General features: G+C 36.2%; 1 protein-coding gene and 1 non-coding gene across 4 annotated transcripts in view; one reads left to right on the top strand and one right to left on the bottom strand.

The window, feature by feature from the left end:
- NRIP1 (nuclear receptor interacting protein 1) overlaps positions 1–24842 on the bottom strand; it is a 96905-nt gene that overhangs the window by 40796 nt on the left and 31267 nt on the right. Inside the window, exon 3 of one of the 3 annotated variants that reach the window (XM_059392166.1) lies at positions 7473–7581. The exons of the other annotated variants lie outside the window; for them this stretch is intronic. The gene's annotated coding sequence lies outside the window, so the exon portion shown is untranslated. The remainder of the gene's footprint in view (positions 1–7472; positions 7582–24842) is intronic. 3 annotated transcript variants of the gene reach the window in all.
- Positions 14608–14714, top strand: LOC132012675 (U6 spliceosomal RNA). The gene has a single exon (XR_009402677.1). It is a non-coding gene; the product is annotated as a U6 spliceosomal RNA (small nuclear RNA).

Here is a 24842-nt window from a genome sequence, read left to right on the forward strand (position 1 = left end):
ATTGGGATGAATTTGTGCAGAGAAGAAAATATGGTCAAAATATGACAGGGGCAGGAATGTTGAAGAAAAAAATTAACTGAAAAATAAATAAAGGCTGGTCTGAATATTTAGAAAGCAATTTATAGAACATAAATAGTGCTGTAAAAAAGGGGTTGTTTTTTTGTTTTTTAAAGATTTTTTATGTATTTATTTGACAGAGAGAAATCACAAGTAGATGGAGAGGCAGGCAGAGAAAGAGAAGGAAGCAGGCTCCCTGCTGAGCAGAGAGCCTGATGAGGGACTGGATCCCAGGACCCTGAGATCATGACCTGAGCCGAAAGCAGTGGCTTAACCCACTGAGCCACCCAGGCGCCCCCAAAAAGGGTATTTTTAATAGTAAATTCATTAAGTCAAAAAACAATGAAAATAATTATTATATCTGAAGCCCACATTTGTAAATCATCTTGTTGACATGATTTGTACAAAGTTTCATGATAACTAAGAACTCCTTTAGAGGAATTTAGGGAACAGTCAGAATCAGAATTCATTGAGATTTGAATTTTGTACATTTCAAACCATAATCTTCATTAAGTATCAGGTAGGGATTGTTGTTTATGAAGGCAGCAATATGTACCTTTTCAGAATAGTGTGAAGGCATATCTCCCTTGGGTATAAGACAGAGATGTCTGGCTTAAATCATAACGTGGTTGATGAGGCTACCATATTATGAAGCATTTCATCAACACTAATGAGCACAAAATTAACTCTGCAAACATTTATTGAGTATGTACTATGTTTAGAACTCAGAATTAAAAAATAAAAAGTCCCCAACATTCTATCAACTTTGTGCTTCTAGTGTGTCACTTACAATGATAAGTCCCTAAATTATAGTTCACACCATCACACCATTACACAATAAAAAGCCTATTAGTAAAAAGAATATTGAGTTTTCAGGGAATCAGTTCTCAACTAGCAGCCATCTTGGTATTCCCAGGCAGCTGACAAGGTATACAGAGAAATCCCAGAACTCTCTGGGAAGACCCAGTACCCATGCAATTTGAAGAGAGTCGTCAAATTCTCTGGAGACTGACTGTCCTGCTAAGACCTCAGAAAGAATTTAACAGAGTATCAGCCAAAGTAAGAGGGTAGGGAGTAAAAAAGAACAGGAGTCACCAGGGCCAAGAAACTATCTGCCAGAGAGCAGACTGTACTCTCAGAAAAGGAAAGCCAGCATCAGGGATCAGGTTGAGGCAAGTGGAGGGGAAGGTCAAACAAAGGAGAGAAGAAAGATTCTGAAGGGAGTACTTCTCACTTCCCTGAAGAAGAAGCAAACTTTACTCTGTGAACTCCTTAAGAAATGATGAAGTCTCCAAACCCTCCGGAGGAAGAATCATCATCACAGGAGATATATTTGGAGATTCACAAGTCATAAAAAGGTCTAGCAATTGAAAGCCAGTATAGTGAGAGGGCACAACTAGAAATGACCTTCCCAAGTATCTACAAACAAAATGACTTCTTGACTGAGCATCTCCACCCTAGCAGTAATAAGTTTCCAGCACACTGGATGTTTAGTTATTAATATGGGGGTGGGTACTATGTTAAGACTTGTAGATACTAAACAAAAAACAAACCAAAAAACAAACAAACAAAAAAACCCACACAACTTATTAACCTACAAATGCAAAAGCTATGATACATTATTGAAGTAAAAATACAGAATATTCTGTAGGCAATTAGACAGTAAATTCCTATAAAGCAGTTCTTAAACCGTGGTCCAGGGATCCCCAGAGTCTCCATGATCCATTTAGGAGGTGCATGAGGTCAAAACCTAATCTGATACCCATTTTGTCTCTCTCATGAGTGTGCAACAGTGTTGTCCAGGGGCCATGAGATGTGTCATGGCTAATGTGTTAATGGCTCATGGAGTGTAGCCTTGTATATTCTTGTGCTTTACAAATTTTCTCAGTTTTAATTTCTAGTATGGTAAAATATTGGTTGATATGACTCCCATAAAGAAAAGCTCTCTTGGGTCCTCAATAATTTAAGAGATTGAAGGGGTGCTGAGAGGGAAAAGTTTGAGAGCTGCTGCTAGTCTACTCTAATAAAGTTAAGAACTTCCATCTTGGTTTCAATGTTCAAACAAAATCTCTACTTTCTAATTTTCAAGAATTTATGCTATAACTATGCCAGATAAGTACTGTTCTCTATGCAGAAACGTCTCGGAGAGCTGAGTAGGGGGGAGAAAAAAATGACCTTTAAAAAAGAAAATTAGTAAGCTAGAGACGCACAGTTACTACTCTTCTGAATTCACCACGCCAGAAGTAACAAATCCACAAATATTTATAAATAAGCTGGTGTGTGCCGAGAGCTGAAGACGGGACAGGAGGATAACTAAGTAACAAACGAGCCTTTGGTAGGCCCACCCTGTCAGGAAAAACGTAATCCACAACCCAGTGAGATACTAGTGTAAGAAAAGGCCTGCGCAAAGCCAAAAGAGCATGGAAGGGCAAATTCTTGGGAGGAAGACAGGCAGGGAACACGTTTGTTAGTGAAGGCACTCTGCCACGGAGGTGGCATGAACTGACTAGCAAAAATCAGGCTTTGCCAAATGGAACAGAAGTTAAGGAGCACTCTTCAAGCAGGGGGAGGTGCGTCGGTCCCAGCGGGAAGAGGAACAGCACACAGATGTTTTAGAGACTTGTTTAACTAAGTTTCTAGTAACAGATAACGGACCTCTGTTCAAGGCACAGAAATTGTGAATAATGACACTTTCTAGAATTCGATAATGTAATATGATATATCAGTTGAAGTCAATGATGGAAAATTTGGACTTGTAAATTTGTAGGCCTTTTTCTTCATTTCCAATCTGTCCTAGATAGTGGCTTTTTAAAAAAATACAATAACAGTAATTTGTTAAAAAAAAAAAAATGGAGTGTAAACAAACACTGGTCCTTTGCCATAGGCATTTTGAGAACCTTAGAGAACAAGCTGCAGGATGGTGGGATGGAGGCAGGACAACTGGAGATAAAAATTTCATCATCTATTTTGCTTAGAAAAAGAGAGGACATGCTCATATAGGGCAGGGCAGGAAGAGGGCAGGGAGAGGGAGAAGGTGGGAGAGAACGTTGGTCAAAGCTCCATGCCCAGTGCGGGAGCCTGTCCTGGGGCTCGATCTCACAACCCTGAGATCATGACCTGAGCTGAAATCAGGAAGAGTCAGACACTCAATCGGCTGAACCACACAGGTGCCCTATTAATAATCTTTCTATAAGTAACTGCAAATAACTAACTAACTAAATAAATAAATAGGGTTTGAAAATTACTCTAGTATATGTAGTATATCTCTGATCTAGAATGAGATAATTCTGGTTATCTAAATAACATGCATAAGCTGTACTGTTAGCATCACACTAACTTCAAAGTGCAAACCTCAGGCCGTGTGGTTGGAGGGCAAACATCGCAGAGAATCAAGGAGAGTATCAGGTTCACTACAATTATTTTAAGTGAGAAAAACCAGAGTGTGAATAAGAAGAGAAAGTGAGTGGACACTCTTACCAAGACATTTTAAAATTATTTTAATTATTTCATTTGAAAATTTTCATGGGAGAGAAAAAAACCTGAGTTGACATGGAGGCTTGGTGTAGTGGGGAATTTCCCTCTCAAAATGATGCTGGTTGTATCAACTAAGGTACTAAGTAAAAGACTTTAAAAAAGCCAATTCTTTAATGACATCAATTTCAGCAAAATATTAATTATATTAACAGTTCCCATTGTAACAGTGAATTAGGATTAAGGAAGGCCTGTCACTTTCCTATGGTCATTATATTATTGGGATCACTGAATTATTTTATCAGAGAAGTAACAAGCAAATTGGAAGTTTTAGGAAAATGTGGTAGTTGTGGAGACAAGGCCTAAGTAAGCAGGCTTCCAGCACAAGCATTCCAGATGAGGTATGCACTCGGAGACAAGATGCTGGCTGTGGGAAAGGAAATTAAAGAGTAGGTAGAAGCAATGCTGGAAATCAATACTTCATTTGAGCCCATCACCCAAATTTTCGTGCCCAGGTTGTCCACAAAGCCAGGGAAACATCAGCTGAGAAAGACAACTTAGTTTATGGGAATTAATTCCAACTAAAATAACTCACCTAGATTCTGGATTGATCTTGGTTTCACCAGTACCACAGTCTTCACTGATTACCTTGCATAAACACTTTTTCAAAGTGTTATTTCCTTCTTTCTTTCTTTCTTTTTTTTTTTTTAAGGTTTTATTATTTATGTGACAGAAGAGATCACAAGTAGGCAGAGAGAGAGGAGGAAGCAGGCTCCCTGCTGAGCAGAGAGCCCAATGTGGGGCTCCATCCCAAGATCCTGGGATCACGACCCAAGCTAGCGGAAGGCAGAGGCTTCAACCCATTGAGCCATCCAGGCGCCCCTGTTTTTTGTTTTCTCAAGTAGGCTCCATGCTGGGTGTGGAGGTGGGGCTTGAACTCATGACCCTGAGATCAAGACCTGAGCTAAGATCAAGAGCCAGATGCTTAATTGACTGAGCCACCCAGGTGCCTCTCAAAGTATTATTTCTTAAATTAAAAACATGACTTTAAGAAATGCTTTATAAAGTTTGGGGAAACCATTTCATGGAGATGATTAGACTCACTTTACCACCTACTAAAATAGGTCACTTTACTGGTGACCTATTCTGTTAGAACCAACTGAGTAATGGCCATTGTCTTTTCATACAGATACTTCTATCACTGATCGAAAAGTTCTAGCACTTAAAACTGTTTTGAAATAGTTATGTGCATTGAAATAGCTATCACCAATGTAATCAAACTAGGGAAAAAAAAAACATACATTAAAGAACTCTTCCCAGTGAGAACTCATGAGATATAGTAATAAAAACTCCACTTAGTGAGAAAAGGAGTATATTCAAGTACTTAAGGTAAATTGATTTATGGCCAATTATCTAATTCTACCGGAGACAGTCACTGTTTTTAATATTATCAGTATTTGCCAAAATCAGCTAACAAATGCTGCACTCTGAAATAAACAGAAGACAGAAAGAATATGGAGTTCTAAAAACCAAAGAAAAAGGTGATTTTATTTTATGAGTTATGTGGGATGATTACTTTTTCTGTTCCAAAGCAGGAGCTGACAGGGGAGCAAAGGAGATCTCGCTTCAGGCCCTGAGAAGCTTCAGAAACGCCGCCTGCTTTATATGGTTTGCAATATTCATTTAATCCGATTCTTCTCCTTTTTTCCTAATCACCCTCCTTGGCCTCTCATTCAGGACATTACTCTACTTAAAAAACACGATGTACTGGGGCGCCTGGGTGGCTCAGCAGGTTAAGCATCCAACTCTTGATTTTGGCTCAGGTCATGATCTCAGGGTGGTGAGACTGAGCCCCGTATAAAGCTCCCGAGCTCGGTGTGGGGTCTGCTTGAGATTCTCTCTCTCTCCCTCTCCCTTCTCTCTCTTCCATTAAAAAAAAAAAAAAAAAGTGACCATACCCGTTCTTGGAGTGTAGCTGTATGACAGACAAACCATAGTAAAACATCATGGAATATATTAATTCAGAGTCTTCAAATGCTTTTCTATCAAATACTAGTCTAAATAAGACCCTCCTTTTGGAAACTGAGAAGTCAAAGGCTGGCTCATGGAATGCCTACTGAAAAGATATTTTATATAATGACAACTTCTCCCAAATTTATTTGACCATGAAGTCTCATTCAAAACACAATTTGGAGTGCTCGCTTCGGCAGCACATATACAAAACACAATTTGGAAAACATATACTTAACATATTCCCTTTCAAATCTTGAAAAAAATTTAAATATACATAAAAAATGATCACAAATAGCTCATTTGTATATGCTTTCCAAACTATTCATTGTACATTCTAAAAAATCTGTCTTTTCTATCTGGGAGAAAGATCTAAATCTGACCATTTTTCAAGGACAACTTATTGGCTAAGTAAATTTCTCAGCTGGCTATGTATGATTTATTTATCCAACTGGCAAAGTGGTGGTCGGTACTTGGAACAACAAAGGCGTTGACAAAGAACAACAACAAACTAATTGTATCTTGCAGGTCACAAGAATATGCATGATTATAATTTTCATTTTAGTGAAATTAAAAGTTGGAGATTGGGGTGCAGTAGCAACTTAGCTCATCAAATATAAAAATAGATTTCAGACTATCAGTCATTAACACATAATTATACCTGAATGAAAGAACTCAGCATTGAACAAATAAAAGTCTGGCTGATTTAAAATCTTGATTTAGGGGAAAAAAAACAGTATGTGAGTATGTGACGAATGACGAGCAACCAAATAATTATGAGTAACTAATTTTTATTAAGTAAATGTTTTAAAGATTTTCTTGCTTAAACTACAAGAATAAACAGAATTAAAATAAGAAAGAGGTAGAATGCTTAAATAACTTAATTACTAGGTTTTCTGAATATAATCAGAAGAGTAGAGAAAAAGGAATTTGTATTATCACTGAGCCAACCATATGACACCTTAGATAAGGAACAAATTTGATTCAAAGTTGCCATTCTCCTTTAGAAACATCAGGGTCCATTAAAACACCATGAAGTTCAGGATATCCTATCTGCTTTCTTCTAACAGGAGTTTTCAGCTAGCTAATTGAAAGTGAACTCTTCACAACGAATGATGAGCACAATAATTAATCACTGTGTCCTTTCCCAGTTTATTTGGAGCGCTTCTCTGCCCAGGCGTAAGCAGGCACAAAGTCCAAGAGCTTAAGATATGACAAATTCATTTAGGTTCTAGTTCAACTAGATAACAGGAGTGTTAATCCACATAGAATTAGCCACTCACCCATCTCTTTCTGTTGTGCTGTCCACTTACTAGTGTTAATTTAATCAGACCATTTTATCGCTTCTCAGAAATTCCAATATACTATTTGCCTTATAAGAGGTAACCATTTTACCTAATTCAAAAAGTAATCATTGACTTAGACTATAATAATCCCACAATAACCAAGCATGCTTCTATTTTTCCTCAAAACAATAATTAACTTTTTATCTGAAATCAGATTGCTATTTCGGGTTTTATATTAACTGTTCATTTTCTCTGTTTTTTGGTAAAAACACATTATCATCAACACAAACACTATTTTTAATTTCAAGCTTCCCAATACCCCACTCCACAAGTAATCTAGTCCTTTGAATTCTATAGAATTTTTTTTTGTTGTTTTTCTTATGGCGTTTAAGCTCTTTCTACTACTTGATTAAATTTATCTCTACTTATCCTTTCTCAGTAAGTTCCTTAGGATTGTATCTTATTCAGTATCGACTTTTTTGTTGGTTTGTTTTAAACCACATTGTGCCTAATGAAATAATTTGCACAGATAAAACACAAAACATAAATCTGGTGATTACAAGCTAATTTATCACTAAGAAAGGATTCTCTAAAATATATTAAAATCACCATGATTAAGCCTTAAGAAATCAGGAAGAATATTCTCACCATCTGTCTCTACTTTCTGAGAAAGGAAATGGAGAAGGCTGTTGAAAAGGAGCTCTGGTGTCATCTGGAAACTTAAAATTCCCCGTTTCTCCTCCGGTCTAGTGTGCACCTGAGGAAAAGGAAAACCAGATTCTGGAATATTTTTTGTGGAGTTCTGTAAACTTTTCCCAGTATATTTTCTGTTCAAGTTCAATGTAGAAGTAGTCATTTAACAGAGGAATATAGTTTATGAAATAGGGATCATTCATTAAGGGAAACTACGTAACTTTTGCTTTCTAGACAATACATTGGATAGAAGTAGATGTTTCAAGGCAAGTGTGAGTAAGGTTTACAGTTGCTAGCTTGTGCTTATTAACCTCTGTTAATTTCAAATTTCTGTCAAATTATTCCAATTAAGTTACATCTAAAAATTCTAAATCCTCCCAAAGGTATATTTCAAAAAAAAAGGAAAGAAATTAAAAAGAAAACTAAAAAGGAAAAAGGAAAAATAGATGTTCATATTAAGCTTTTCCTGTTACAAAATACTCCGTATGTAACCTTCTAGCACAAAATTTGTAATAAATATCAAATGCCTTATGTCCAGAGACAGACTTGCACACCAATCTCCAAAACAGCTTTATTTTAAAAAGTCAAAAATTGGGAATAACTCAAATGCCTTTCAGTAGGTAAATGAATTATGGTATACTCATACAATGGGATATTTACTACTCAGCAACAAAAAAGGATGCACGATTGATATAAACAACAGCACGGATGAGTTTCAAAATAATTATGCTGAGTGCAAGAAGCCAGACAAAAAGGAATACACAGTTTGTAATTCCATTTGCATAAAACTGTAGAAAATGCAAAGTAATCCACAGGGAAAGAAAATGTTTCGGTGGTTATCTGGGGATCCAGCGGTGGGATGGTGCAGGAAGGAAGGATTACAAAAGGACGTTACCTTAACTGTGTTGGACATGGGTGTATACACATTCAAAATTGATCAAGCTTTAAACTTTAAACATGTGCAGTTTATTAGATGTCAATTACGACTTAATAAAGCTACAAAATATTAAATTTCCTCAAATGTTGTATGCCCCTTTGTGTAGCAATGCCAAGTCTAGGATTTATCATAATGAGAAAAAAAAATGAGGACATATACAAGTATTCAGCCATAAGGATGTGACAATATACATTATTTCTAATCATTAAAAAAAAAAAGAAAGAAAACAGCCATTAAATGTAAAATAACAAATTTGGGACAGGTTTAATAAATTCTGGCATATTACATGGTAGGATACTATGTAGCCACTAATATATTATATAAAAAAATATAGGCTATCATTCCATAAAACATGCACTGAGTGATAAAAATAGGAAACAGAGCACTAAGTTCAGTATAGCTGAATTTGTTTCCAACATATATGAAAATAAATGTAGCAATTATTTCTGTATTTAGAGGTAATTTTTATTTTTCCTTTTTGCTGATTTATAGTCCCTAGTTTCTTTTTTCTTTATAATAAACACACATTACTTTGGTAAAATAAAATGAATTAAAGGATAAAAATACCAACAGCCTACAACTGTCCACTCCCTATACGAGTAAAAGACTCCTCAGAGCTGTGCCCATTACAGAGCTCTGAGCTATCATGTCACCTCCACCAGTGACCTACCAAACAGTCGTGAGAAAAGGGCAGGTCTGACAGGATAAACTGGAGTAATAATTAGTAAGCTACGTGCTTTACAAAGCGCTTTCATGGGCATGACCTCATTTGATCTTCGTAACTCAGTGAAACGAGCAGAGAAGGCATGATCCCATTCTACTGAGGGGAAACAGACAACTGAGCAAGGCCAATCAAGTGTCGTGTCCCCAAATTACAAATCTTGGATTTATTTATTTATTTATTTTTAAAAGATTTTATTTATTTATCTGTCAGAGAGAGAGGGAGAGAGAGCGAACACAGGCAGACAGAGTGACAGGCAGAGGCAGAGAAGCAGGCTCCCTGCCAAGCAAGGAGCCCGATGTGGGACTCGATCCCAGGACGCTGGGATCATGACCCGAGCTGAAGGCAGCTGCTTAACCAACTGAGCCAGCCAGGTGTCCCCAAATCTTGGATTTAAATTGAGCCTTGACTATAAATTCTGATAGGAATTCTAAGAGAAACAGGGAATAATCACTTCTGATTATTTATAACTAGAAGGCAGTGATTTATATGTGAATTTTAAAATAACCGTATTTGCAATCATATTAGTATTCCTATTAGCATCTGCTGGGGGCCTTAGGGATTTCCAGACGCTAGACCCTGGCAACCCCATCTTGCCCCTTGTCAACATTATTTACTAAAGCTCTGAAATTCAAGTAGAATTTAATCGTTTATTTTTCAGTTGCAATTCTTTCCTTCTTGAAAAATAAAGAAAATGTATTACCTTTTATTTTAAAGAGGGTAAAAGAAAGTAACCATAACTATATACATAAATTAATGAATGCTACAAACATTGACTTACAAGAGGTCAAAAGATCTAACTTAATGGTATTTTAAAATACCACCTTTGGGGCCAAATCTTTTTGGGGACACGTGCAGTCAAGAAACAGTCTCCAGATGACTCCAAGTATACTCAGTGAAGAAAATGATCAATTCCTCACAAAAATATCAGTAACCATCTTCAGAGGCACAACATTAACAAGCTGGTTAGCATCTGCTAATGAGGCCTTGAAGCATTAGGAACACTTATAGCTAGCATTCCTACCAACACGCCCACGACTACCAGAGACTTAAAAGGTAATTAATGGTAGCCTTGTTTTCTGGGTGCTTAGTGTGTATCAGACACGCTAGTGTGTCATGTGTATCAGGTTATATACATGATCTTTAAAACGACCTAATGAGGTGACTATCATCAATCCCACTTTATAAATGAGGAACCTGGCCCCAAATCAAAATACCAGTAAAAGCTTAAAGTGGAATTCAAACTCTGGTATATTTTACTTACAACAAAAATGGGGCCTTGGCAGTTCTCTGGAAGAGACATCTGACTTTTCTCTAGAGTAACCCACCTACAGTGGTCTCAGTTCAGGCAGTACAAAACACTTGGCAATGGTATATGAAGTTCATGAGTCTATACTTTCTATATAAAGAGAAAAATACCCAGAGCCCAAAATTGGTGTCTGATATTTTGCCACATTCTACAACAGTTTAATGGCTAGTTTCTATTAAAGCACTATTTAACCTTTTTGAGCCAACACGATCACATGAAAGATAAATTAAAAGAATACTTAAATAAAAGTTGGCAAAAGGTAATATTAAAGAAACTACTCTCATAGATTAATATCTTAAGACTGTTTTATATTAATAAATGAGTAAATCAGTCTTAAATACAAGTCAGTGGAACTATATTTCCCAGAAGTTTGGGATCATGAAGATAGGAAGCATTTCTATGAATAAGAAAGCATTTAAGTAACTGTTATAATTATAGAAATATAGTATTTCCGTACAATATTATGTGATCATCAAAATACATAATTTCAAATAATATTTAATGACAGATACAGCAAAATGAATGTGATGCTAAGAAAGCAAGACACTCAACTACCTGTTAAGCTGAACAAATTGTAAGGGGCTAGGCACTGTGCTTGGTGTCGGAATTATAAAGTGAATAAGACAAGAACAATGCCAGATGCTGAACTACCCTTCATGTATATTCTCTTTGCCTGATTAGGACCTTCAGGTTGTCTAGATAATCAATTTCAATGTCATTTCCTCAGAGAAGTTTGTCCACATCACTTTACATAAAGTAGCTTCCCCTCTACCTCTTCTTTTGTTTAAACTTTTTATTTTGTTATATTTCCCTGATTTTCTTTTATCTGCATCTACTGAGGTACATAAAAGGCTCTTGTCCTTTTATTCTATTAATAAGATATATTACGTAATTGATTGCTTCAGAGTGAAAACAACCCTTCCTTTCTGAGACAAACATCTACAACTAATACCATACTTCATGGTGAGAGACTGAATGCTCTGTCCTACTGCCCTATAATCCTGGTTAAAAGGCAAGAGGCCTGCTCTAGACAACACTATTCACCATTGAACCAGAAAGTTTACTCACTGCTCTAAGACCAGGAAGAGAAAGACACATAAATTGGGGGAAAAAAAAAAAAAAAAAGGTTAAAACTCTTTGCAGGCAACGTTATCTTCTATGAGATAATTCTAGGAAGTCTACCAAAAAGCTACTAAGAAAGTTTAGAGAGGCTGCAATATATAAATCTATATATCTACATATAAAATATAATGAAATTCCATATAATGGAATATTATTCAGTCATAAAAAAGAATAAAATCTTGCCGTTTGAAAAGATATGGATGAGCTACAGAGTATAATATTAAGTGAAATAAGTCAGAGAAAGACAGATACCATACAATTTCACTCCTATGTGGAATTTAAGAAACAAAACAAGTAAGGAAAAAAAAAAAAAGAAGAGAGAGTTGAACAAGCCAAGAAAAGACTCTTAACTACAGAGAACAAATTGATGGTTGCCAGAGCAGGGGGGGGGATGGGGATTAAGAAGTGTGTTTGTCGTGATGAGCATGGGCTAATGTATGGAATTGTTGAATCACTACATTGTTCACTTGAAACTAATATAACATGTATGTTAAGTATTCCAGAATTAAAATTTAAAAAATTAAAACATTCTTAGCAAAAAAAAAAAAAAAAAAAAGATGGCAAGTCTCCCCATACTGATCATCATCAAAATACCACCATAGCTATTTTTTTGGTAGAAACTGATTCTAAGATACACATGAAATTGACTCTAAGATATATATGAAAGATATATTTATATACATGCACACACACATATATATAAAATATTTTATATATCATATATAGACATATATAAAATCTAAATAAAGATTTAGAATATCCAAAACAATTCTGAAAAAGAAGATTAAAGCTTTAGGACTTACATTACTTAACTTCAAACCTTTATAAAGCTATAAAAACCAACACAGTGTGATATTGGCATAAAGACAGACATACAGATAATGAAATTGGATAGAGCCCAGAATAAACTCTCACATTCATAGTCATTTCAACAAATGATGCTGGGACAGGTCAAGAATCACATGCAAAAGTAGATAAGTGTCAATCTTTCACAATATACAAAAAAATAACTTAAAATGGACCACCGCAGGAATTATAGAACTAAAACTTCAAAAATTCTAGGAGGCATAGAAAAAAGCTTGTAAGCTTAAGTTAGGGAAAGAGTTCTAAACATGACAACAAAGATGCAATCTATTAAAAAATGAACAAGAAAAATGGAAAAATTAGACTTCATCAAATTCTTCAAAAGTCATAATTTAGGTAAAAGACAAGCCCTAAAATAAGAGAAAATATGTGCAAATCATACAAATGATAAAGAAATGGTGTCTAACATATTAAAACCCTCAGACCTGAAGAATAATAAAACAATTTTTTAAAATGGGCTAAAGTTATGAAGCTATTTCACCAAAGATGCATTAATATTTAAGTAAACATATAAAAAGGTGCTCATCATCATTACCTAATAGAGAAATACAAATAAAACCACAATGATATTCCACTACACAACTCACTAGAATAGCCATAATTATCTTTATAAAATTGAAAAATTCAAAGTTTGGGAGGATAGGAAGAAATTGCAACCCTCATACATTGCTGATGAGAATATAAAATGGCCCGGCCACTTTGGAAAACAGTTTGGCCGTTTCTCAACAGCCTACTCAGATACTTAACCATATGACCCAGTAGTTTCACTCCTGGGTATCTAACCAAGAGAAATGATAACATATGTCACTGTATGTAAATGGTCATAGCAGTATCAATCATAACAGCCAAAAACTGTAAACAGCCCAAATATCCATCAACTGGTAAAGGGATAAGCAAAAAGTAGTAACAAACAAACAAACAAACAAACAATACCCCAGAAAGAAATTAATAATTCATGCAACAAAGATAAAACTTAATGGAAGAAACGTAATGCTTAGTGAAGGAAGCTAGATATAAAGACATATTTATATGATTCCATTTATATGTAAAATGTCTAGAAAAGCCAAAATTAATTAAGGAGAAAGTAGATCATATCCTGGGACAGGAGAAGGGAACAGAAATTGACTGCAACAAGCATAAAGGACCCCTTTGGAGTGAGGGAAATGTTCTACAACTGGACGGTGGTGATGGCTGCACATCATCATGCTGAATGCTAAGGAAGGGTAAACTGTATGGTATGTAAATGACACCTCAATGAGGCTATAAAAAATTAAAAGGATATATTCTAAATAGAATCATAAATGAGTGTTTCTCAATTCATTTAAAATGAATTTTAATTCACTTAAATTCACTTAAAATGAATCCAATGTTAAAATAAATTGCTATTTCTCCCATTATTTAAAATAATAATCACAATTAAAGATAAGCCTAATGTATAGCAACTACTCTTTAGAGAATGCAAAAGTAGTTTTAAGGCGACTATTCACCTCTCTCATCTATTGCTGGTGGAAGGGTAAAATGGTATAACTGCTAAGTAGAACCAGTTTGGCAGTTCCTTAAAAGTTAAATACAGAATTACCATATGACCCAGAAAGTCTAACCCCTAAGTAGAGAAATGAAAGCTTATGTCCATATAAAAATCTGTATATGCAGGCTCATAATTGCATTATTCATGACAGCCAAAAACTGGAAACAGTCTAGTGTCTCTCAACAGATGAATGGGTAAGCAAAATGTGATACATTCAGCAAGAAAGTATTATCCAACCACAAAAAGGATGAAGTACTGATACAAGCTACAACACAGATGAACCTTGGAAATTATTACGCTGAGTGAAAAAAGCCAGTCACAAAAAAACATGTACCGTATGATTCCATTTATGTAAAAATGTCCAGAACAGGCAAATTCAGAAACAGAAAATAGATTCGTAGCTGCCTCAGAGCTGGGAGTGGGGAAGGATAAGAATGGGGAGTGACTGACCATGGGTATAGGGTTTCTTTTTAGGATCATGAAAATATTCAAAAATTAGATGGTAGTGATGCTGCGTACACGTGTGACTATAAAGAACACTTTTAAATGGGTGAATTTTATTGTATGTGAACTGTATCTCAATAAAATCTATTCAAAAAGATGATTACTGTGCTCACTTAGACAGCATATATGCTAAAAGTGGAACAATACGGAGAAGAACAGCATGGTCACTGCACAAGGATGACACGCAAACTCGTGAAGCGTTCCATATGTAAAAAAACGATGACTGTTAATGTACGATTTATTAAAATAGCAAAAGTAATTTCAGAGTAAAAATCTGGGCTTCTAATCTTACTTTCTTTTGAGCATGTCTAACATTTATCTAAACAGGTATGTTAGTGTTCAGTTCATTGTGGCTATATAGAATTCATTTTTAAAAAATCAGCTGCAGGCACCCGGGTGGCTCAGTTTGTTAAGTGCCTTTGGCTCAGGTCATGATCCCAGGGTCCTAGGATCTAGTCCCACATCGGGCTCCTTGTTGTGGGGAGCCTGCTTCTGCCACTCCTGTCCCTCCCCCTGCTTGTGCTCATTCTCTCTCTCTATCAAATAAACAAATAAAATCTTGCAAACAAAAACAAACAAAATCACACTTAAAAAAAAAAATCAACTGCACTTTTACTCACCAGTAACAAACAGAAAATCACATTTAAAAAATATCCAACAATAAAATGTACCTAAAGAATAAAAGTTAACTTGAAAATTTATCTGAAGACATTAAATATGACCTAATAAACAGGAGGACATACCATATTCATCAAAGAAAGACTCAGTATCATAAAATGAAAATTTTCCCCCAAATTCAACTGATTTTAATGCAATGCCGATTGAAATTCAAAAGGTTTTATGAGTTGATATTTGACAAAAGTCACAACACTGCAGATCACTGAAGGAAGAAGGAATCATTCAACAGTGCTGAAAGAATTGGTTATTCATTTGAGGGATAAAAAGAAATTGAATCCCTCCTACACAACATGTAAAAAATAAATTCAAGGGCGCCTGGGTGGCTCAGTGGGTTGGGCCGCTGCTTTCGGCTCAGGTCATGATCTCAGAGTCCTGGGATCGAGTCCCGCATCGGGCTCTCAGCAGGGAGCCTGCTTCCCTCTCTCTCTCTCTCTGCCTGCCTCTCTATCTACTTGTGATTTCTCTCTGTCGAATAAATAAATAAAATCTTTAAAAAAAAAAAAAAAAGAAAAGAAAAATAAATTCAAGAGGGATTAAAATTTTAAGTTGAGAATACAAGTTCTTAATATTTGAAAAAAACATAAGAGACTATCTTTATGAATTCAGAGTACGGATGATTTAAAACTTAAGACACAGAATAGGGCTAACTATAAAGCATATGATTAATAAATTCAAGTACATTATAATTAAAAACTTTCATTCATCAACAGACACAACAAGGAAATTTAAAAAAAGATTAACTACAATACCACAAAGCACATTGCCTAAAAAAAAAAAAAAAACGGTGGCTGGAATATGTGTGTGTGCACACGTATGTGTATCCTATAACATTTTATTTAAAAATAGGCAAAAGTCTCTGCCATTGTCTCAGGCCATGATCTCAGGGTCTTGGGATCAAGCCGCGCATCGGGCTCTCTGCTCAGCTGGAAATCTGTTTCCCTCTCTCTCTGCCTGCCTCTCTGCCTACTTGAGATCTCTCTGTCAAATAAATAAAATCTACAAAAAAAAAAAAAAACTTTAAAAAATAAAAATAAAAATAAAATATTAGGCAAAATGTAAGGGTGCCTGGGCAGCTCTGTTGGTTAAGCCTTCCGACTCTTGACTATAGCTCAGGTCATGATCTCAGGGTCACGAGAGAAAGCCCTGTGTAGGGCTTCTGGCTCAGTTGGGCGTTTGCTTGAGATTCTCTCCCTCTCCTGATGCTTCTCCCTCTGCTCATGCTCAGGTGCAGTGCCTCCCTCTCAAATAAATAAATAAATAAATACATAAATGAGATCTTTAAAATAAAAATAAAAATAGGCAAAATACAAAAACGTATCCCTGATTAGGGGTGTGAGAGTCTGAGCAGGATGAGGCTGGTACCATGCTGGAATGGAGGGAAAAGTGAGGTGTGGGAGTCAGAGTCCAAGCTTTGGCAGAGCGGTATGGGTTGGAGCAGGACCTGCCCACCAGCGATCTAACAGCAGATGTGAGTGACTGATCAGGGGCAGGAGGGTGCCCATAAAATGATGCACTGTGCGGTGCATGTAGGAATGCAGGAATCCAAACAGGGTGAAGGGGGCCTCCACATGAAGGGTCTTCTAAGCTTAAAGAGAATTTGGGCAGGAGGGTGTGATGGATATGGCAGACTGAGGACACCCAGTGGAACTGGTCAAATTAAGTAAACACATTTAGGCTAATTATAGGCAAGTTTCTTAATGTTAGAGAAGGGGATATTAAAAAAGAAAAGGGAAAAATGGGACTAAACTTTCGTGTAGGAATGAAATTGGAAGTAGCAGCATGATTGATGAATGACATATCAAAAGAACACAGAAGCCAACTTTAAAGGAATCCCTCTGGCTAAATTGGGGCAAGGTGAGCATCAAAATAAGGAACAACAGTTACTGATCAGAGCTCACTGAATAAAAGACAGAATCATGAACTCATACTAATACAAATTAATTAATTAAATGAAAGCTTGATGGGGAAGGAGACAGTCACTTAGTTTTAAAGTACCTCTGCACAAAACAATTATTAAACACAGAGAAAAAATGAGTAATTTCACAGTAGAGAAACATGGCAGACACCATCTTAATCAAGTAATCAAGTAAACATACACAGTAATGGGTCACAATGAAAATGTGTCACCTGACAAGATACAAAGAGAAGACACAGCATAACATCCGTGATATTCCTGCAAATATACATTAACTAGCACGTAATCATTAAGAAACAGCAGCTGAACCTAAAGGTAGAGACATTCTACAAAATAGGTGGCTTATACAGCAGAGTCTTGAAAAGTGCCAAGGTCTTGAAAGCCAAACAAAGACTGAAGAACTGTTCCAGATTGAAGGAGACTGAAAAGATGTGACAAGTAAAATGCAAGCTGTGCTTCTGAACTAGATCCTTTTGCTATAAAGGACATTATTGGGACTACTTGTGAAAATTGAATGAGATCTGAGGATTAGATGGTAGTAATGCATCAATGTTAATTTCCTGATTTTGATGGCTTTATTGTGGCTTATAGGATGATGTCCTTGTTTGTAGGAAATATACACTCATTTATTCAGGGGTGATTAAGCATCACCCCTGAATGGGTGATTGGTTGGGGAAAAATTGGTTGGGGGAAATTTTTCCTCCTCATTGTGTTATTTAAAAATTTTTTAAATTTTATTTTATTTTTTTTTAATTTTTAAAATTTTAAAAATATATATATTTAATGCATAGTTTTGAGTATGTAATGGATAAAACACATAAATGAGAAATTCATGAAAGAAAAATACCAATGTTGAGTAATCACATAAAAAGAGGTTCAATCTCACTGGCAATCACAGAAAAGCAAAATAGTAAGATGTCATTTTGTTGCTACTATATTCAGAAAAGTTAAGCAGCCTGAGATTTCCAAGTTTTGGCAATGATTTGGTTCACTGGGAGCTTCTGGTTGTTATTCGTGGTATTTAAACTGGCCCAATGATATGTTAAACAACTGGCATTAATTTGTATAATTGGTTAATATATTCATATAATGCTCATAATTCTCTACACCTCTACTCCCAGGTATGTATTCTAGAGTCTTACACGTGTGCTCCAGAACACATATAAAAGAACGCAGACCTTAGCAATGCTTTTAATAGCGAAAACATATCTGTATCAACGTACAGATATACATCAAACTCAATATAGTTGCCCAGAAACAGGCAAACAAAAATACCCAACAGCAACAATAATCCAGATATCTACCAACAAGAAAATAAATACATTCATACAATGAAGTATTACTCAGCAGTGAAATATATGAACTACAAACTACATATGATAATAAATTTCAAAAAAAAACACAAAGAACAAAAGCAAGTCTCAGAAGATGCAGAATGCTAATGCAGAATGCTACCATTTTTATAAAGCTTTAAAAAAAAAAGTAAAATTAAATAGCATATTACTTAAAGACCCATGTGATAACAGCAGTATTATTAAAGAGTAAATGATAAACACGAACTTGAAGAATGATTGGGGGGTCGGGGGGTCAGGGAGGGCAGTAAGGGCAGCACCACAGGGAAGAAGAGGCGTATGCTGGTAGATGTAGACTTTATTAGTCAAGTTCTGGTTCCATGTCAGCTGGTGGATTCTTGGTAGATCATTTCAGTATTATGCTTTAAAATATAAATATATTCCTGATTGCATAATAAAAAATAAGCTGCCACGCTGTAGCAAAACAGAGTTTTACTTTGATAAGAATATTGTTTAGGTAAGCATCTTAACTTGCACACATGAACAAATGCTAAACTGTGGGGAACAGATTTTCCTAAATCTCCTCTTCAAAAACAAAAGCAAAGGAGCACATAAAGAGATACACTCCACGGAAATGGAAGGTAGATTTGTAGATAAAAACTTAGAGCTCGGTCAACCAAAGAATGAGGCTAATTCATATCTACTGTCAATTTGGTCTCAAAACTAGCATAAATGCTTGCTTAATTACTGCAAATCTGCAGAACTCTTTCATGGGAGATGGTCACGTTGCAAAAATTACTTAACATGAGAAACAGGCAAACTGAAGTAATTCAATATACTTCAGGTTCTGACTAGACAGTATTTCCCCTCTAATCCTAAGCATTTCCCCTCATTGGTCTTATAGGCTAATGGTTATATACTCATTCTGATTGGCCAAAAGTTTGATGAGAAAAGCCTAACCCACCTTAAAGCAAAATTTGTTTGCCCAATAAACAATTCCTTATACTCATTATACAATACTTTGATCTGACAAAACCCATGATAATTCAATTTTCTCAACAACCTTGCATTAGAGGTAAGGCACGTATTATCAAGCAACACTTACTTCATGCAGCATAGGGTTTTTAAAAGTTTAAAAATAAGTTAGAAATGTTAATGATGCTCTAAATCAAATTTTCTATCTAAATATTTATTATCTATAATATAAAAGGTATTTTATAAGGTGCTTCTCAGCACTTTATGTGATATACACAGACTGAAAATCTGGTTAAAGGGCATCTTGGACTAATTCCTCTTCAAAAGAAAAACCACTCATCCTGATACATTATATATATAGTGTGTGTGTGTGTGTGTGTGTGTGTGTCTGTGTACATAATAGCAATTATTTCTCCTGGCTTGGATCACTACTGAATATTACGCCTGAGTCTTACCTATAGTTATATAGTTATAGTACAATACTGAGGAAATTGGGCTGGGGGCGATAGCTTCTTGGTTAAGAGACGTCCTTTAGAGGAAATGTTGCATCATGTTATAAAGGGAACAAGCAGAAACTAAATCCATGCACACCACTGGTCCTTGTGGTGCATTTTACTTTTCATGCATATTTTTGACAAAGGTTGGGGTTTCAGGAATGAGGTACTGATTGAAAGAATAAGTATATTTCTTGTGCAATTTCTGAAACTAGAATATATTGGGCACTAAATAAATGCTCAGTGCATAATTTTCCCCCCCATTGGTCTATCCTAAGATTCCTTCCAATATTTCCCTGTATTTGGTCAACAGAACATAAAATATCCCTCCCCATATACACTTTACCCTTACTCTCGTATGGTTTTTGTTTTTAAATTTATATTCTTTTAAAAGACATTCCCTATTTATATTAATGACCAAAGTTACCCTATTAAAAATATATATTGAACCATCTTTTAAAAATATGTACATATCCAACTGTTTATTTGACATCTCCATTTGACATCTATAAATTGTTTATCTGACATCTCAGATTTAACATGTCAATGACCAAGTGCCTGTTCCTTCTAATCTCAGATAATATTAACTCCATTCTAAAAACCTGGCTGGCATCCTAGATGCCTGTCCTCTCCTCACAGGCCACATCCAATTTGTCAGCAAATTCTGTAGGCTTTGCCTTGGAAATATCTAAAATCCAACTATTTCTCACTGCCCCTTTCAAGTCACCATCATCTCTTCTGGATTATTACAACAGCTTCCTGCTTGGTTTTTCCCCACTTCTGTTTCTAATGCCCTTTGCTCTCCTTAACACAACCGCCAAAGTGATTCGGTGAACACATAAAATGTGTTCACCTCTTGGCTCAAAACCATCTAGTGCACCTCACTCTGACCTCACTTCCTGTGACTCTCTCTCATTCACCCACAGGGGCTTTGACTAGAATACTCTTCTCCTCAGAGAGCTGTATGTACCACTTCAACTAAGCCTTTACTTAAATCATCTTCTGAGTGAAAGGTTCCCTGGACATAATCTAAAATTTCATACATCCCTGCCCCAAACCTTCCAAGTTCCCTTCTCTGGTTCAGCTTTTTCTCAGCACAGTTCATAGGAAGTTGAATGGTTGTATACTCTTTGTCTGTTTCATCAGGAAAATGTAAGCTTCAAAGGGACAGTGATTTTTCCCCTTTTTGGTCACTGCTCTATTCTTAGGACAGAGAATAACTAGAATACAGTAGATACTCAATAAACATACATTGAATGAATCAAGGCATACCTGTCTATATTTTGTGATCCCATAAGGAAGCCTGTAGAAATTAACAGAACTCTGAACTTCCCTAGCTGTGTCATCCACCGTGATAGCCCTCTCAAAGACACACCTTCCCCTTCTCACTTGCTGGCAGAACACTCACTCTCTTCCTCTTAGGAACTGAATCCTGATTAGGTCAAGCCACCATGACAAGTAATCTTTACTCTGCCAGTCAGGAATTTAGGCATAGGTATATGAGGCAATTATGGCCAATGGGGTTTACTAGAAAATGTTTTTCTCACTTAAAAAAAAAAAAAGTAGTATGGAAAAAATGTCTACCTCGTAACCAAAGATTGCCAGAACATTCAAGACAACAGAGTAGAAAAATGGAAAATAGCATGTGCGTTCCTGATCACACTATTATGACAATTAATTAGCTACCTGTATTTTAAACTTCATGTTTGGTATGATATTTATCCCTCATTATTTAAGTTATTTTAGTTAGGTCTTTAATTACTTTTATTTTAATTAACACAGAAAAAAAAGTTTTTAAATAGTCACAGTTTCCGGCAATGTGTTAATCAAATAAAATGAAGATGGATGTCAGGTGTTTTTCGCCTTTTTTATGCTGCATGCCTACAGAACATGTCATATGATAATAAAACAAGATCTCTCAATATGAGTCATATTTTCTCACAGGAATTTAATTTATAAACAGTGTGTTCTTAATTAAGAGTTGAAAAGAAACATATGACCAAAGCAAAGGCAATCTAAATATAGAACTTTGAAATAATTTAAGTAGGGAATTGTGCTCTAAACCACTATCTGCCTAACCAGGTTCTGCAGCACTATCAGTACTCATCCAAAGGAAGGAAGAAAGGGAAGGAGAAAGAGAGGAAGTTACATGGTAAGGAGGGGCGCTGGAGGTCTCAAGGCCACACAAAATCAGGACATGATGAATTAAACATAAATAATTACACTTCCTTTGTGTGTGTACACACACTGGACGGCAGCTGGGGGACCCTTTTATCCGTGAAGTAATTGTAGATTTACAGGGAAGGCGGATCTGGTGATTCAGTAATGGTTTGAGTACAAGGGCTAATAGTCATCAGGTTTTGGTTTTTAACTCAAAGACAAATCGTTGGTAACAAAGCCAAAGTTTTATCTATCCAAAACTCTCAAGTTCTCACTCTAAGAACCTACCAAACTACAGTGTTTGCTCATTAAGGTCTTATAAACTTAGAAAATTCCTACAAATGTAAAATCCCTATGCCATTAAACAACTTTCTTTAAACAAAAAGGGCACCAAACAGAAGATTAAAAAAAAAAATTAACTTTATATAGGATAAACTTAACTCTATACTGAATATTATGCCTACAATATATGCTAAGTATTTATTTTTTTCAAGATTTTATTTACTTATTTGACAGAGATTTGACAGAGACACAGTAGGCAGAGAGGCAGGCAGAAAGAAAGGGGGAAGCAGGCTTCCCGCAGAACAGACAGCTCGATTCAGGGCTTGATCCCAGGACCCTGGGATCATGACCTCAGCTGAAGGCAGAGGCTTTAACCCACTGAGCCACCCAGGGGCCCCTATGGTAACTATTTAATTGCCAATCTTTTATTAGCTGCCACTTGGAAAAATTACTGGATGAATCATGGCTCTGAAAAAAAATCACTGAAGGATGGTGGGAAAAGTAGAGATTTCCTTTAAAATCTTGTCCACATATTCCACAATAGTAAAAAGGCAATAACAATTATTCTATTGGTAATACTTCAAAAAGTATACATGAATCAATTTAGCCGAGGGCTTTAGTCCTGCGAGTACGTCTGATCAAGGTAAGGCTGACCATCTACTGACGCTGCCTCCTCCTGCTTTCCCTGCTTCTCCTTTGGGTCACTCTCAGGCAATGATGCAGGAAGGAAAGCAGAAACATGATTAAAGACTGGATTATAAGTACAGAGCCATAAAATTGTTCCAAAAAAGGGATACTGTCTTAGTCCATTCAGGCTGTGATTATAACAACAAAAACTGATTTCTCACAGTGGTGGCTAGTAAGTCTAGGATCCTGGTACATGCAGATACGGTATCCAGGGAGAACCTACCTTCTGGTGCAGAGATGGCCATCTTTTCACTATACCAAAGATGGCAGAAAGAGAAAGGGATCTCTCTCAGGCCTTTTTTATATGGAAACTCATCCCACTGTGAGGGTTCCACCTTCATGATCTAAGCACCATGTTCTACCTCCTAATGCCATCTTTTTGGGGGTTAGGATTTCAACATATGAATTTTAGAGGGGAAAATAAACATTCTGACCACAGTAGATGATATATAAAAATGTGTTTTTCCAAATATAAATTAAGTGCTATCTGGACAATAGGAGATTCAAAATATTTTAGTATTTTATCTTAAGTCAACTAGATAAGCATTATACAAATGGGAAAAAAAAAAGCATCAATTCCAAAATTCCAACATTAACTATTACTCCAAAAAAATTTAGCCTATACTTCTCACAAGTACTAAAGGCCATGTTTAAAAGGTATCTACGGACTAACAATAACTAAAACTTACTGTGCCAAGAACAACATTAAGTGCTTTCCATGATTTTAGTCTTTCAATTCTCAAAACCAACCCTACTGAGTTATCCCCATTTTACAGATGAGAAAACTGAGCCTTAGGAGGTAAGATGGTTAGTCCAAAGTCAACAAAGCAGGTGTCAAGAGTCAGGATTCAGACTTGTCCAAAACACACCACCAGTGTCTCAATCCTTCTCAAATTCAGTCTATTAGTTATAAACACTGATTTTTTTTTAAGATTTTATTATTCATTGGACAGAGAGAGAGAGATCACAAGTAGGCAGAGAGGCAGGCAGAGAGAGAGGGCGGAGGAAGCAGACTCCCCACTCAGCAGAGAGCTCGATGCAGGGCTCGATCCCAGGACCCTGAGATTATGACCTGAGCTGAAGGCAGAGGCTTAACCCACTGAGCCACCCAGGCGCCCCATAAACACTGTTTTGACTCTAACATGGCTTCCTAAAGATTTTAAAGAAATCTTAAATATATTTCCATACTTTAATGACTCTCAACATGCAGTGCAAGTTTTTTAAGCAAGTTTTTAAATTCCAATATAGTTAACATAGTGTTATATTAGTTTCAGGTGTACAACATAGTCATTCAACAATTCTATACATCACTCCGTGCGCATCATGGTACGTGTACTTTTTTTTTTAAGATTTTATTTATTTATTTGAGACAGCGGATGGGGGAAGGGCAGAGGGAGAGGCAGAGGATCTCAGTCAGAGATTCCACACTAAGCCGGAGCCCCACGAAGGGCTTGATCTCACGACTCAGATCATGACCTGAGCCGAAATCAAGAGTCAGATACTTAACTGACTGAGCCACATGGGCAAACAGAAAGTGTACTCGTTAGAGAGGCAAGTTTTTGTTTTTGTTTTTGATTTTTAAGATTTTATTTATTTGATAGAGAGAGTGAGAGAGAGCATGAGAGGGGAGGAGGTCAGAAGGAGAAGTAGATTCCCCGTGGAGCTAGGAGTCCGATGTGGGACTCAATCCTGAGACTCCGGGATCATGACCTGAGCCGAAGGCAGTGGCTTAACCAACTGAGCCACTCAGGTGCCCCAGAAATGCAAGTTTTTAAAACTACTATTTGGAGGGTTAAATCCCAGACATTATAATGAACTTTTATTAATTAGATGGCAAGCAGATGCCAGTTTTTATTT

This window comes from Mustela nigripes, chromosome 2 (genome assembly GCF_022355385.1).
Source record: "Mustela nigripes isolate SB6536 chromosome 2, MUSNIG.SB6536, whole genome shotgun sequence".
Taxonomy (NCBI): Eukaryota; Metazoa; Chordata; class Mammalia; order Carnivora; family Mustelidae; genus Mustela; species Mustela nigripes.